Below are 13,078 nucleotides of genomic sequence, written 5' to 3'. Positions count from 1 at the left end.
CCTTGCAAGGATTTTACCTGTGGTAGCAAGAAGAAATATGCCTCGATAGTTCCCACAATTTGTTCTATCACCCTTCTTAAAAAGGTTGATAATTATGGCATCCCTAAAGTCTTCCGGGATATCCTCCCTCAACCAGATTTTTTTGATGAGTTTATGAAGTTGCTGTGTAAGTTCAGGCCCACCTTCTTTAAAGACTTCAGCAGGAATCCCATGAGGTCCACTAGCTTTGTTATTCTTCATTTGATTAATGGCTTTACTGACTTCATTCAAATTAGGGGATACTGCAAGCTTGTCTCTAGTTTGTTGATGTGGAAATTGCGAGAAGACCTCACCAGTCACAATAGAGTTACAATTAAGGTCATGGTAATGCTCTTTCCGATGCAGTGCAATAGACGCTTCATCTTAAGAAGTTTGGTACCATCCATTGAATGTAAGGGATTTGTACCATAATTTGTTGGTCCATAGATGGCCTTTGTGGCATTAAAATGCCCCGTGCATCATGAGCATCTGCAAAGTGCTGGATTTCTTGAGTTTTCTTTATCCACCAGGCATTCTTAAGTTCTCTAGTTCTTCTTTGGACCTCGGCCTTTGCACTGACATAGACTGTTTTTCTTAGCAGCACAGTTAAAGTCTTTCTGCCATATCTGGAAGGCTTTCCTTTTCTTGTCAATTATATGTTCAATCTCACTACCATTCCCATCAAACCAATCCTGATGTTTCTTAGTCTGGTATCCAATAGTTTGTTCACATGCTGCAATAATGGAAGTCTTCAGTTTAATCCAGTGTTCCTCAATGTTTTCAGGGAGTTTCATAGGTAGATGTTTCTTGAGAGTTGTCTGAAAGCAAGGTCTTTTAATAGGATCTTGAAGGGCATGGATGTTCATTGTATGCCTTGGTTTTCTTCCTTGGAGCCTATGCTGAGGAACAATATTAATGGCCATAGTGGATCAAATTAATCGGTGATCTGTCCAGCAGTCATCAGCACTCGTCATGGCCCTAGTGAGGAGTATATCACGACAATCTCTGGCACGGACAATTACGTAATCCAGGAGATGCCAATGTTTCGACTGAGGGTGCTTCCATGATGTTTTAAATTTATTTTTCTGGCAAAAGAGTGTGTTTGTAATAACATGATTATGCTCTGCACATTTAGTCAGAAGTGAAATTCCATTCAGGTTGCTATTGCCAACTCCTTCTTTCCCAATGGTTTCTGGCTATAAATCAAAATCACGCCAAACTCTTGCACTGAAATTGCCTAGGAGGATAATTTTATCCTCCTTAGGTATCTCTGATAAGATGGTGTCCAGCTGGTTATAAAAATTTTCCTTGATGTCTTCATCAGTATCTAATGTTGGTGCATAAGCACTTAGAATAGTTGTCTGCTGCTTGTTGGCGAGTTTTAACTGGAGAGTTGAGAGTCGGTCATTAATGCCAGTAGGAACGTCTGATAGGAGCTGATAAGAACCAATTGGAATAAATCCACATCTTTTTGTGGACCTCCATATATATAAATGTCCATATATATGTAACATGTACAGCCAAAATACATCTAAGCTTTCCACACAAAAAATATACCTGACTTAGAACCCCAGATTTGTAGCCATATTCACACTTCGCTAATGCTAAAGATTTAACCAGTGAGTAGCCCTAAACAGCATTTTTGAATGTTTTTTCAAAGTCTTTCAAGTAACTATTATTTCTTCTGAGATCTGATTTGTATTTACAGTATTTATCTTTAAAATATAATTTTTATCCATAAATTGTGCCTGCATCCACAAGATTACCAATCCATTTTCGGCAAAAGGTTTCTCCTGCTGCTCAGATCCAAGGAACCTTTTCTATTTGTGTAAGCACAAATACAGCAATAAATTACCTTTTGTCATGATTTAAAATGATGAATGATCTGTTAGCCTTTTAGGATGTAATTTAAAAATCATTTGTCTTTGTGTGAATAACTAAAAGTCTACTTCCTCTTTTAAGAAAAGAAAGCCACTAACTGTAGATGTCTTATAGTATTTCACCAAGCCTGAGATGGGTGTAATCTAATCCTACATATTTGGGAAATTTGCAGTTAAGGTGAAATGGCTGTTAGAGTTTTACAAATGATCAGATTGCTTAAATGGCATAACTGTGGACTACAACGGGTGAGGATCTAGTCCACAAGATTTCTGAAGCCTGAAAATGGCAGGAACAGCTCCATGGAATGGAAAAAGGCCTTTAAATGAGCAATTAAGAAAAAAGACAAGATTGGGAAAGTGACTTCAAAAGAGGGAGTTTCACTTGAACAGCAAGCAGTACAGGCAGAAAACGTGTAAGTACTCTGCTGCAGGACACAAAACAACTCAACTCTGCTGCTGTAATAGGTGCCGCAAGGATAAAGAACCCCACACAGGTAAAAGGGGCCACACTAGAGAAGGGAAACTCAAACTACGGCTCTGGAGTATCTTCCATTCAAGATGGCTATGCCATTTTAAGTGATCCAATGGCTATGTTGGCCCAACACTGTTGGAGGAAGTACGCTTCTAGATACCAGTTGCAGGGAATGAAGAGTGGGGAGAGTGATATTGTGCTCATGTCATGTTGGTGGGTTCACTGTGAGAACAGGAAGGTCGTCTTTTGTTCTTTCATTATGTTCTTAAGTGTGCATTGGGCAGAAAGGAAAGCCTTCTTGGTCACAATCCCACCAACCAACCCACAATAGCTCCCCGCTAAGGAATGCCTCTGGAAGCACAACCACCATTCTTGTTGAGCCTTCCACTTCATTGACAGTACTGCTGTCCAAATACTCATGACTTATTTTTCCTTGCTGGATCTGAGCTGGGCACAAGCTGTGGAACTAACAGTAAGGGTTTCAGCATTCCAGTGCAACTGCCTCTATTGGATGGGTGAGTATAGTTTCAATAGCTCAGTTATGTTGCCCAACAGGTGACTCTCCAAGCATTTATTTATTTATCATAGGATCTATTACCCGCCCATCACCATATGGCCTTGGGGTGAGTTTCAACAATATAGTCCAGGGGTGGGGAACCTTTTCCAGCCCAAGAGCCATATCTCCTTTGGGATATCTTTCAGAGGACAACATAGAGTAGAAACCTTATGCCAGCCTGCGTCTGTGCTGGAATTGCTTTTAAAGATGTTTTAAAGGTGTTTTGTTTTAATATGTTTTTAAAGATGTTTTGTTTTAATATGTTTTACAGTTTTTTAAAGATGTTTTAAAGTGCTTTTAGTGTTTTTGTTTGCTGCCCTGGGCTCCTTCTGGGAGGAAGGGTGGAATATAAACAAGCAAACAAACATGCCAGTTGTGGGAGGGGCCAGGGGCAAAAGTGGGCAGAGCATCAAATGTAGATTTATCTTTCTACAGTAGGCTAGTTTTTTACAAAGACTCAGACACCCCTCTCTATCCAGAGAAGCAAGAGATGATATCAGAGTTCAAAGACACATTCCTATCAGGGAAAAATATTTGTGGTGCAAAGCAGGGCCAGTGAGAAGTGTGGCCTGGGAAGGCAGAGTGTAGCCTGGGGAGAGTTTTGAGGGCCAGACAGAGACACCTGGAGAGCCACATTTGGCTCCTGGGTCTGAGGTTCTCCTCCCGTTATCATCATAAAATTTAAAATCAGATAAAGGAATTCAAATAAGAAACTACTACAATTTAATTAAGACAGCAATGCAGAACAGAAAATGGGTAAGTGTAACAATGTGTATTTCTCTCTGGAAATGCACATTTTATAGACATTTCCCCCCAATATTTTCTTATTTGTTTATTTAACAAAATGTATATACTGCTTACGTGAATTAGTGGCTTATGATGTTTCTTATGCATTTCCCCATAAAATACACATTTTTATGTGCAGTTTTGAGCTAAAACTATATTTCAGAATTTGAAGAAGTGCACAATCTGATAGCAGCATTCTGATCAGCATGTAGGTCTGGGACTGGCCAATTAGGACCGAAGAAAATATGGCCTCGTTTGCTGTCGTTGGAAGAGCTCTCTGAAGGCTGTGTTTGGGTTGCCAGGGACTTTCAGAGCTTGTCTGAGATGAGCCTTGAAGCTTTCAGCTGCAGGTGTCAGTTGATTTTTCCCATAAGAGGTTTTGATGGGGAAGGCGTTGTATGCTCTTCCTGGGAGTGTCTTTGTGCATTGTGTGTGCAACAAGATGTGGCTGGGTTCTGGGACATGGCCACGGTGTCCTTGCCATCACTGAGCATTGATTGGTGCTTTCATTACATGGGTATTCTGGGGGCATGGTGAACAAGGGCAACATTGCGATTGGTTGGATGGTGGCAGATTTGCCAAGGGCGCTTAGTGGGTGCGGCTGTCAGCATTAGTATGTTATCTCTTATTGTGGCTTTGTATTTTGCTGCGTAGACTGTATAGGACCATGAGTCCATTATGCAGGCATAATAACTCAGGCACAGCAGCTGCTGTTATAGGGGAATCATAGGATTCACCTGTGAAGGATTCCCCTCTTTACAGAGAGGGGGTTATTTTTTGAATTAAAACTAAATTAATTTCCAATGAGGAAACTGTGAAGAAATGTATGGCCTCTTTTTATTTACGCCAAAAAAATAGTCGGTCTGCCAGACGTGGCTGAAGAGTGGAGATTTGACTGTGATAAGCAGTGGGTTGGGAGTTAGAACAGTGTACTGCTGCCAAAACTGAGATGTCATCCATTTGAGAGACAGATAACGTCAGCATGAAGCCTGGGACTTTTTGGAACCTGTGGCTGTGCAGATTGTTTCTTTAAGAATGCTCATATTTAGCTTAATGTTTTGAAAAATAAAAACTGGAGAGAGAGAAAGAGAGAGAGAGAGAGAGAGAGGGGGGGGACATTTCTGCTTGAGATGGCTCCTTTTGGAATCCTTGTGAGGCTGGTTCCATGACAATATAATTAAGGAATAAGACATGACAGCCATTCATTTCTGGGTTATTACCGCATGCCAAAGGTGGCATTATAGGCACAAGGCTGAAGGGGAGAGTGGCTTTAATCACCCAGTAAGTGCAGCAATAATCCCCTTGAAATGTGCTGTCTGGAGATCCTTGTTGAAATGGAATTTTGAAGCAATATTAAGGAAAACAGACAGACTGGTAAATTTACTGCACACTAATGCTGACAAGGCTGGGGCATCGCTGACAGACATTGAGAGTGGTCCATTCGGGTCAAGTTTCCATAATTAAAAATGCCCCCCAAGGTTGATTTTTTAAAAAATGAAGCCAAGTTCTGTTCCATAGCTTCTGATTTTAAAACACACACAAAAACTTAAACTTTTTTTAGCCCATAATTGAATTGCTTTTCCTGCTATTACTTACTACTCAGAGATCTTATGTGCTGCTGACATTTAAAGGGGTTAATATCAACCATTATTTCACAATTGTGAAAGTGAGTGGGTTAGAGTCACGGATGGATCAGTGGGCTAAGGTTAGAAATATTGCAAGAACATAGGAAACTGCCTTCTACGGAGTCAGACCCATTGGTCCATCTAGTTCAGTATTGTCTACACTGACTGGCAGGAGCTCTCCAGAGTTTCAGGCAGGAGTCTCTCTCAACTCTACTTGGAGATGCTGGGGATTGAACCTAGGACTTTCTTCATGCAAGGCAGATGCTCCACTACTGAGCTATAGCCCAGAGAATACCAGCATAAGCTGGAATCTTTCAGTTTAGCTCTAGGTGTGAGGGGCCCCTTGGCCCTGTTGTGTCCCTCTGATGCGTCATTGACCCCCTTCCCTGCTGTCAGGCCTATGTGGCAGTGGTGGCAGACAGCTGTAACAGTATCACTTAGTGTTAATGCCCCACAATGCCCTTGAGCAGCATTTCCCAACCTGATGCCCTCCAGAGGCTTTGGATTATAACTTCCATCAGCCCCAACAAACATGGCTGTCCTGCCTGGGGCTTAGTTGTAGTCCAAAATGTCTGAGCAGTACCAGGCTAGAGTGCTGCTAACTCACTCAGGGCACCATCAGAAATTAAAATGGTGGCCATGACAATATTATTTATTAACAGGGTAAGTGTTAGCAATGGACTCTGCTGGGATTAGGGTTAGGGTTGTCAGGTTCATGGCCTGAGATTGATCCTGTATCTTTAGTAGAAGAGAAAGTCAGCCAAGTGCAGGTGTTCTTGCAACCCTGTAATGGGAAAAACCACAAGGTGGAATTCTCCCTTCCCCCTGCACAACTTTTAAAAATACAGAAGACCTCTTGGTTGCCAGGCCCAGCCTCCGAGAGGTCTTCTGTATCTTTAAAAGTTGTGCAGGGAGAAGTTGTACAGAGCATGCTTATCAAATTTGCAGATGATACCAAACTGGGGGCCCCAGCTAATACCCGGGAAGACAGAAACAAAATTCAAAGGGACCTTGATAGGCTGGAGCATTGGGCTGAAAACAACAGAATGAAATTCAACAGGGATAAATGCAAAGTTCTACGCTTAGGAAAAAGAAACCAAATGCACAAGATACTTGGCTCAGCAATACGACATGTGAGAAGGATCTTGGAATTGTCATTGATCACAAGCTGAATATGAGCCAACAGTGCAATATGGCTTCTATGTATTCTCACTCAGAGCTTGGAAAAGTTACTTTTTTGAACTACAATTCCCATCAGCCCAATCCAATGGCCATGCTGGCTGGGGCTGATGGGAGTTGTAATTTAAAAAAGTAACTTTTCCAAACTCTGTTCTCACTTACTTTTTATTGCAAACCACCCTGTGGCCTGTGTAAAGGGTGCTTTATAAATAACTTCAAACAAAAAAAATTCATAGAAGGAGATCTACAACTGGAGGTGACCGTTAACAGAGAGAAAGAGCCTCAGCAAGCCGCCTGTCCCCCCTCCCTCCCAAGATTCCACATCTGGTGGAGGAAGTTTGTGCAGAACTATATGCTTGGGAGGCCCTCAGGCCAAGAGGCCCCGCAGCTGACAAGGCCCCTGCTGCTGGGGCTGGGCAGGTGCACCTCCTGATCCCCGACAGCATTAGGATGCTGGCTCAGACTGCAAAGTGGGAGCCACCCTTCCAGGTAATATGCCTGCTGCCACTGGTGCAGGCTGGCCATGCCACTTCCTGTGTTGCCGTATCAGCACATGCATGCTTGGCATCTTGGGTGATGGTAGACACATGTGCACAATGCTCTGATGCGGTCAGGCCAATTCAAGGTGGCGGCAGTAGAGTCACTGCTTCACCACTGCCTTCGATGGCCTGCTGCAGTCTGGTGCCGGCTTTGGAGGCACATCCCATAACCCACATTCTCTGTGGCAGCCCCTAAGCTGTGGAGTTCCCTTCCCACAGAGTTGTGGCTGGCTCCTTCATTATGTGATTTCTCTCTGTGCTAGTGCGCGGGCAGTCTGTGCTCCTTGGGCGGACTGGGGTGTGTGGGAGGAAGACCCGTGGGGTTCACAGAGCAGGCCTTCTCAATCGCTCTTGGCTGGCTTAGCCACCGCCGACTAACCCAAGGGCAGCCACCTTTTAGAAAATGGATCTCTGTGCACAGAGCCATCCGAAGGCTTGCGCATGCTGGTTCAGTGAAACTTCTCAGAGAGGCCATGGCACAATAGGAGAGGCGGGGCGCCTCGCCTCCATTGGAAGGAGCAGCGTAGCAGCCACCTCCTCCCTGCCTGCTGGCCCCCGTGCATGGGTCCTAGCGCGCTTACCGCTGCATGCCGCCACTCCTGAAGGAGGAGAAGAAGGGGGCGGAGGACGGGGCTTGCGCCGTATTAGCAGAACGCCAAGAAGCGGAATGCTGAAAAGTGGGGCCCTACTGTATAAAATTTTATATTTATAGATTGTAATTTCTTTTAAATTAATTTTAATATTGTCTTTTAAAAATTGCTCTAACCTGCTCTGGGACCCTGTGATGAAGGGCGGGTAAGAAATTGTAGTAGTAGTAGTAGTAGTAGTAATAATAATAATAATAATAATAATTTTTAAGTTAGTCAAGCCACCACATTTTGCATCAAATGCAGCTTCTGAACCAACCTCAAGGGCAACCCCTCATATAGCACATGGCAGTAACCCAGCCTGGAAGTTACCAATGCATGGGACCACAGTGGTCAAGGTATTCTGGTCCAGAAATGACTGTAGATGTCTTATCAGCTGAAGCTGGTACAAGGCACTCCTAGCCACTGAGGTCACCTAAGCCTCTAGCAACAGAGAGCAACAGAAGCATCCCCAGATTATGAACCTGCTCTTTCAGGAGCAGTCTATATCTATATTGTGCCAACTGAGGATCTTGCGTTGAAGTGGACATGGACTCTAGTCTATGAAGGCTTATGCCATAATTAGTCTTTTAGCTGTTCCAATATACTTTGTTGTTTTTGCTGCAACAAACTTATAGTAGTTTTCCTTCTGGAAAGTTGGACCAAATATTTTCTTTTCTTCAATGCAGCAGGTATTACTCTTTCAGAATGGCATGTGTTCTATGTGAAGATGAGTAAATCTGTCACTCCTTGGCAGCAGTGCTTCACTTTTGATTCTAGCTATTAGTCCTGATTTCAGTCACTGCACTTAAGATGAAGACATTTGCAAACTGATGCCATTGTAGTCTTCATTCTTCTCTCATAACCACCAGAAATGGGAAGGGGGGGGGAGAGAGAGAGAGAGAGAGAGAGAGAGAGAGATTTAGGACCAAGAAGACTCAGATACTGCCAAAACACTGAATCACTTCAGTAACATATTCAGTAACTGCTAGTAAAATATTTTTGTTGGTATTCTAAGGAAGGCATAAAATGAAGTTGTTTTGCTATGAGATGGTTGATAAAACAGAATAATTTCAAACAATGATTCTTTGAATTTTCTTTTTACTACTTCATGCAGTTTTGTGTTGTAGGCTGCATTACCAATAATTATTTTTTTTTGCAAGGTCTTGTCTATGAACTAGAAACAACCCTTTGCATGTTTTTTATATGATTTTCTCTAATTTTATCCCATTTTATATCTATGGCACATATCTTAACCTCATGTTTTCCTGGATTTGGTGCCAACTTGATGGTCTCAGCCTTGCACCACAAATGTTTTTTTTCCACACGAAATCTTTCTCTTTGTGGATTCAGCCCTTCCCACTCTTTAAGAAGAACCTCAAGACTAGGTCTGCACTTTTAAGTGAACAGACCTAATTGACACCACCCAGATTAATACGTGGGTTGGAATGCAAGTATCCTTCCAGTTTCTCACTTATTTGAATTTTGCTCAATGTGGCTACTGCATTCATGCCCTGTTTGTGGGCCATCTGGTTTGCCACTGTATGAATGCTGAACTAGATGGGCCTTTGGTCTGATCCAACAGGGCTCTTCTTATATTAGTGATGTCATGTTCTTGGGCTTTAGTTCTCAGCCTCAGTCCCCCCTCTGGCTCAGAGAAGGCTCAGAATCATATAATAGTAGAGTTGGAAGGGGCCCATAAGGCTATCAAGTCCAACCCCCTGCTCAGTGCAGGAATCCAAATCAAGGCATTCCCTACAGAAGAGGAGGCATAGCCTAAGGAGCCATCATCTCTGCTCCAGGACCATCCAGGCCACTGGATGTGGCTCTGTCTGGCACCTTAGACTCAAAGGGCACCCTGTAATGCAGTCTTCACTACTTCCATGCCATAGGAACCACCAGCTGCACAACTGGGCAATGCCCCACTAAGAAACAGATAGCTCCCCAGAGGCGGCAGAGTTAGAAGACTCACCAGTCTTCATAAGGCCTCAGAAGCTCTCAGCTGCTAAGACAACAGCTCTGTTTAGGTGAGTTCCAGCAAGCAACTCCCATTGTGACCTGGCCTTGCTGGTTGTGATCCAGCACACCCTACCTTGGCTTGACTATCAGACTTGACTGTCAGACTTCTGTGCTCTTCTGGATGTGACCCTGGGCTTCCAGTAAGTGCATTTCAAACCACCACCTCTTGGTGCCTAGCTAGAATAGGGCAAATGCAAGAAAAGAAAACTAAACCAACTAAGAAATTGCTTAACATAGTTTACATAATTGTACATAATTTGCATCCATGTTTAGCTTATTAGATAGAGAGCTTGGGTTCTTCTGGAATAGCATTTTGTACCTGCCAGTCTTTTTCTTAGCAGAATCTGGGGTTAATATTCAACATTAGTCATATTTCACAATAGATCCATTGATTTCATTGGATATTGATTTCTGATTCTGCTTAGAAAAAGAAGGGAGGTGCAAAACTACCCCAATTATTCTTCCATTTATACTTTCTTCACAGTTGTTGTTGATGTTTTCCAAAAAAGGAGATAACTCAGCCAGCACCATTACTCATGCTTGCACTAACTATGGAAATGTGAATTGGAATAACCCAATCTTCCCTTTTAATGACTGCTGCAACAAGAACATCATATGGTGGGAAGAAGACTCCAAGAAATCCAATTTTTAGAAGGCATTCACACCATGCATTGATTCCACTCTTATTCCACTTTAAACAGTCATGGATTCCCCCAAAGAATCCTGGGAAGTGTAGTTTGTTAAGGGTGCTGAGAGTTGTTAGGAGAGCTCCTCATAGAGCTACAGTTGCCAGAGTTCTCTGGGAAGAAGGACTCATTGTTAAAACCACACTGTACTGAAAGTGGGATCACGCATAATTGCCTCAATACCATCATGACTACAAATTATGATGAATCCTCAATAAAAAGGGTGTCTGGAGAGGGCCTAACAGTGTGGATTGTACAAGGAAACTAATGCTTAGTCATCAATCCTTCTTCCATTTATACTTTCTTCACTGTTGGTTTTTTCCCCAGAAAAGGAGAAAATATGCCTTGCAGTATTTTGAAACCTATTTTAAAAAAAAAGGGGGGGGAAATCTTTACTCTGTGACAGAAGAATTTAAGAAATAAAATCCCACTAAAATTTCCCAAAGGAGAGGCTAGTTCATTTTTAGGGGGAAAAGTCATTGTTGTGGTAGTAAGAGGATCTGTCTTCTACTACCACAACAATAAAATGGAATGATCCTGTTCTTGTCTCATAATATTATTTATCATCATACTGCAGTTTGGGGAGTGGGGTGTCCCACTTTTTAAAAAACTTTTGTAAATATGTTGGGATTGAGAAACTCTAGAATTTAAGAGGATATTCCTGTACCAGTGTGATTTGCCAAAGCAAACAGACTCTGTAAGAAATGGAAGGTACAGTGGAATCCTGCATGAATATTGTGCAAGCTGCATATTATGCTTATTAGAGAAGGGCAAATCTGTCTGGTTTTGCATCTGGTACCTTCACTGTACAGTATTCAGTGAATGGTAAAGATGCACCTCTTTAATCTGGCTTTTGACTCCAGATATATGTTTTCAGTACCCATTCTATTCCTGTGATTGTAATTTGTTTTAATTGTTTTTAATATTGAATTTTAAGCTGTTGTAACCCAACCTGGGACCTGCTGGTGAAGAGCGGGTAATAAACTTATTAATAACAAAATTAATAGTAGTAATACTTCTAGCCTATGTTACTTTTGCATATTTATACATAATTCCGTTATGTTCTGTTTCTGCATTAATCTGCAAATTATTTATTTATTTATTTATTACATTTATATCCTACCTTTCCTCCAAGGAGATCAAACATGGTTCTCCCCATCCCAATTTTATCTTCACAACGACCCTGTGAGGTAGGTTAGGCTGAGAGACAGTGACTGGCCCAAGGTCACCGTGTGTGCTTCATGGCTGAGTGGGGATTTGAACCTTGGTCTCCCAGGTGATGTTGTTGTTATGCACCTTCAAGTTGATTATGACTTATGGTGACCCTATGAATCCGTGACCTCCAAGAGCATCTGTCATGAACCACTGTGTTCAGATCTTGTAAGTTCAGGTCTGTGGCTTTCTTTATGGAATCAATTCATCTCTTGTTTGGCATTCCTCTTTTTCTACTTCCTTCTGTTTTTCCCAGCATTATTGTCTTTTCTAGTGAATCAGGTCTTCTCATGATGTGTCCAAAGTATGATAACCTCAGTTTCATCATTTTAGCTTCTAGTGACAGTTCTGGTTTAATTTGTTCTAACACCCAATTATTTGTCTTTTTCGTAGTCCATGGTATGTGCAAAGCTCTCCTCCAACACCACATTTCAAATGAGCTGATTTTCCTCTTATCAGCTTTTTTCATTGTCCAACTTTCACATCCATACATAGAGATCGGGAATACCATGGTGTGAATGATCCTGACTTTGGTGTTCAGTGATACATCTTTGCATTTGAGGACCTTTTCTAGTTCTCTCACAGCTGCCCTCCCCAGTCCTAGCCTTCTTCTGATTTCTTGACTATTGTCTCCATTTTGGTTAATGACTGTGTGGAAGTATTGACAATCCTTGACAAGTTCAATGTCCTCATTGTCAACTTTAAAGTTACATAAATCTTCTGTTGTCATTATTTAGTCTTTTTGACGTTGAGCTGTAGTCCTGCTTTTGTGCTTTCCTCTTTAACTTCCACCAGCATTCATTTCAAATCATTACTGGTTTCTGCTAGTAGTATGGTATTGTCTGCATATCTTAAATTATTGATATTTCTCCCTCCAATTTTCACACCTCCTTCATCTTGGTCCAATCCCGTTTTCCGTATGACATGTTCTGCACAGAGATTAAACAAATAGGGTGATAAAATACACCCCTGTCTCACACCCTTTCCTATTGGGAACCAGTCAGTTTCTCCATATTCTGTCCTTATAGTAGCCTCTTGTCCAGAGTATAGGTGCATAAATGAGAGAAAATATGCATTTAAATATGTATTTAGAGAGGAACTGTGTAGTGGTTAAAGTGCCCAGGCCATAGTCCGGCACTTTAACCACTACACAACTCCTCTCTAAATACATATTTAAATGTATATTTTCTCTCATTTAAATGTATGTTTTGCTATGTTTTAATCTGCAAAAAAAATGCTCACGAATATATCTGGGGAAGTGTGGATTAGAGGGGCTAGCTAAATTCTAATCTGTGCAGTAATCTGAGAGTTACAGATAGTAGAGAAATTTGCAAAAACTGAATTCCTCAAGCATTCATAATGCTGATAAGAATCCGTTTAACTGGTGTTGCTAACAGCCTGCAAGTCACCTACAAAATACTCTCTGTGTGTGTGTGTGTGTGTGTGTGAAAAAGAGTTGGAAATTAGCGTGTCACAGTGG

This window comes from Rhineura floridana, chromosome 4, assembly GCF_030035675.1.
Source record: "Rhineura floridana isolate rRhiFlo1 chromosome 4, rRhiFlo1.hap2, whole genome shotgun sequence".
In the NCBI taxonomy this organism is placed as follows: Eukaryota; Metazoa; Chordata; class Lepidosauria; order Squamata; family Rhineuridae; genus Rhineura; species Rhineura floridana.
This window is presented reverse-complemented; position numbering follows the sequence as displayed.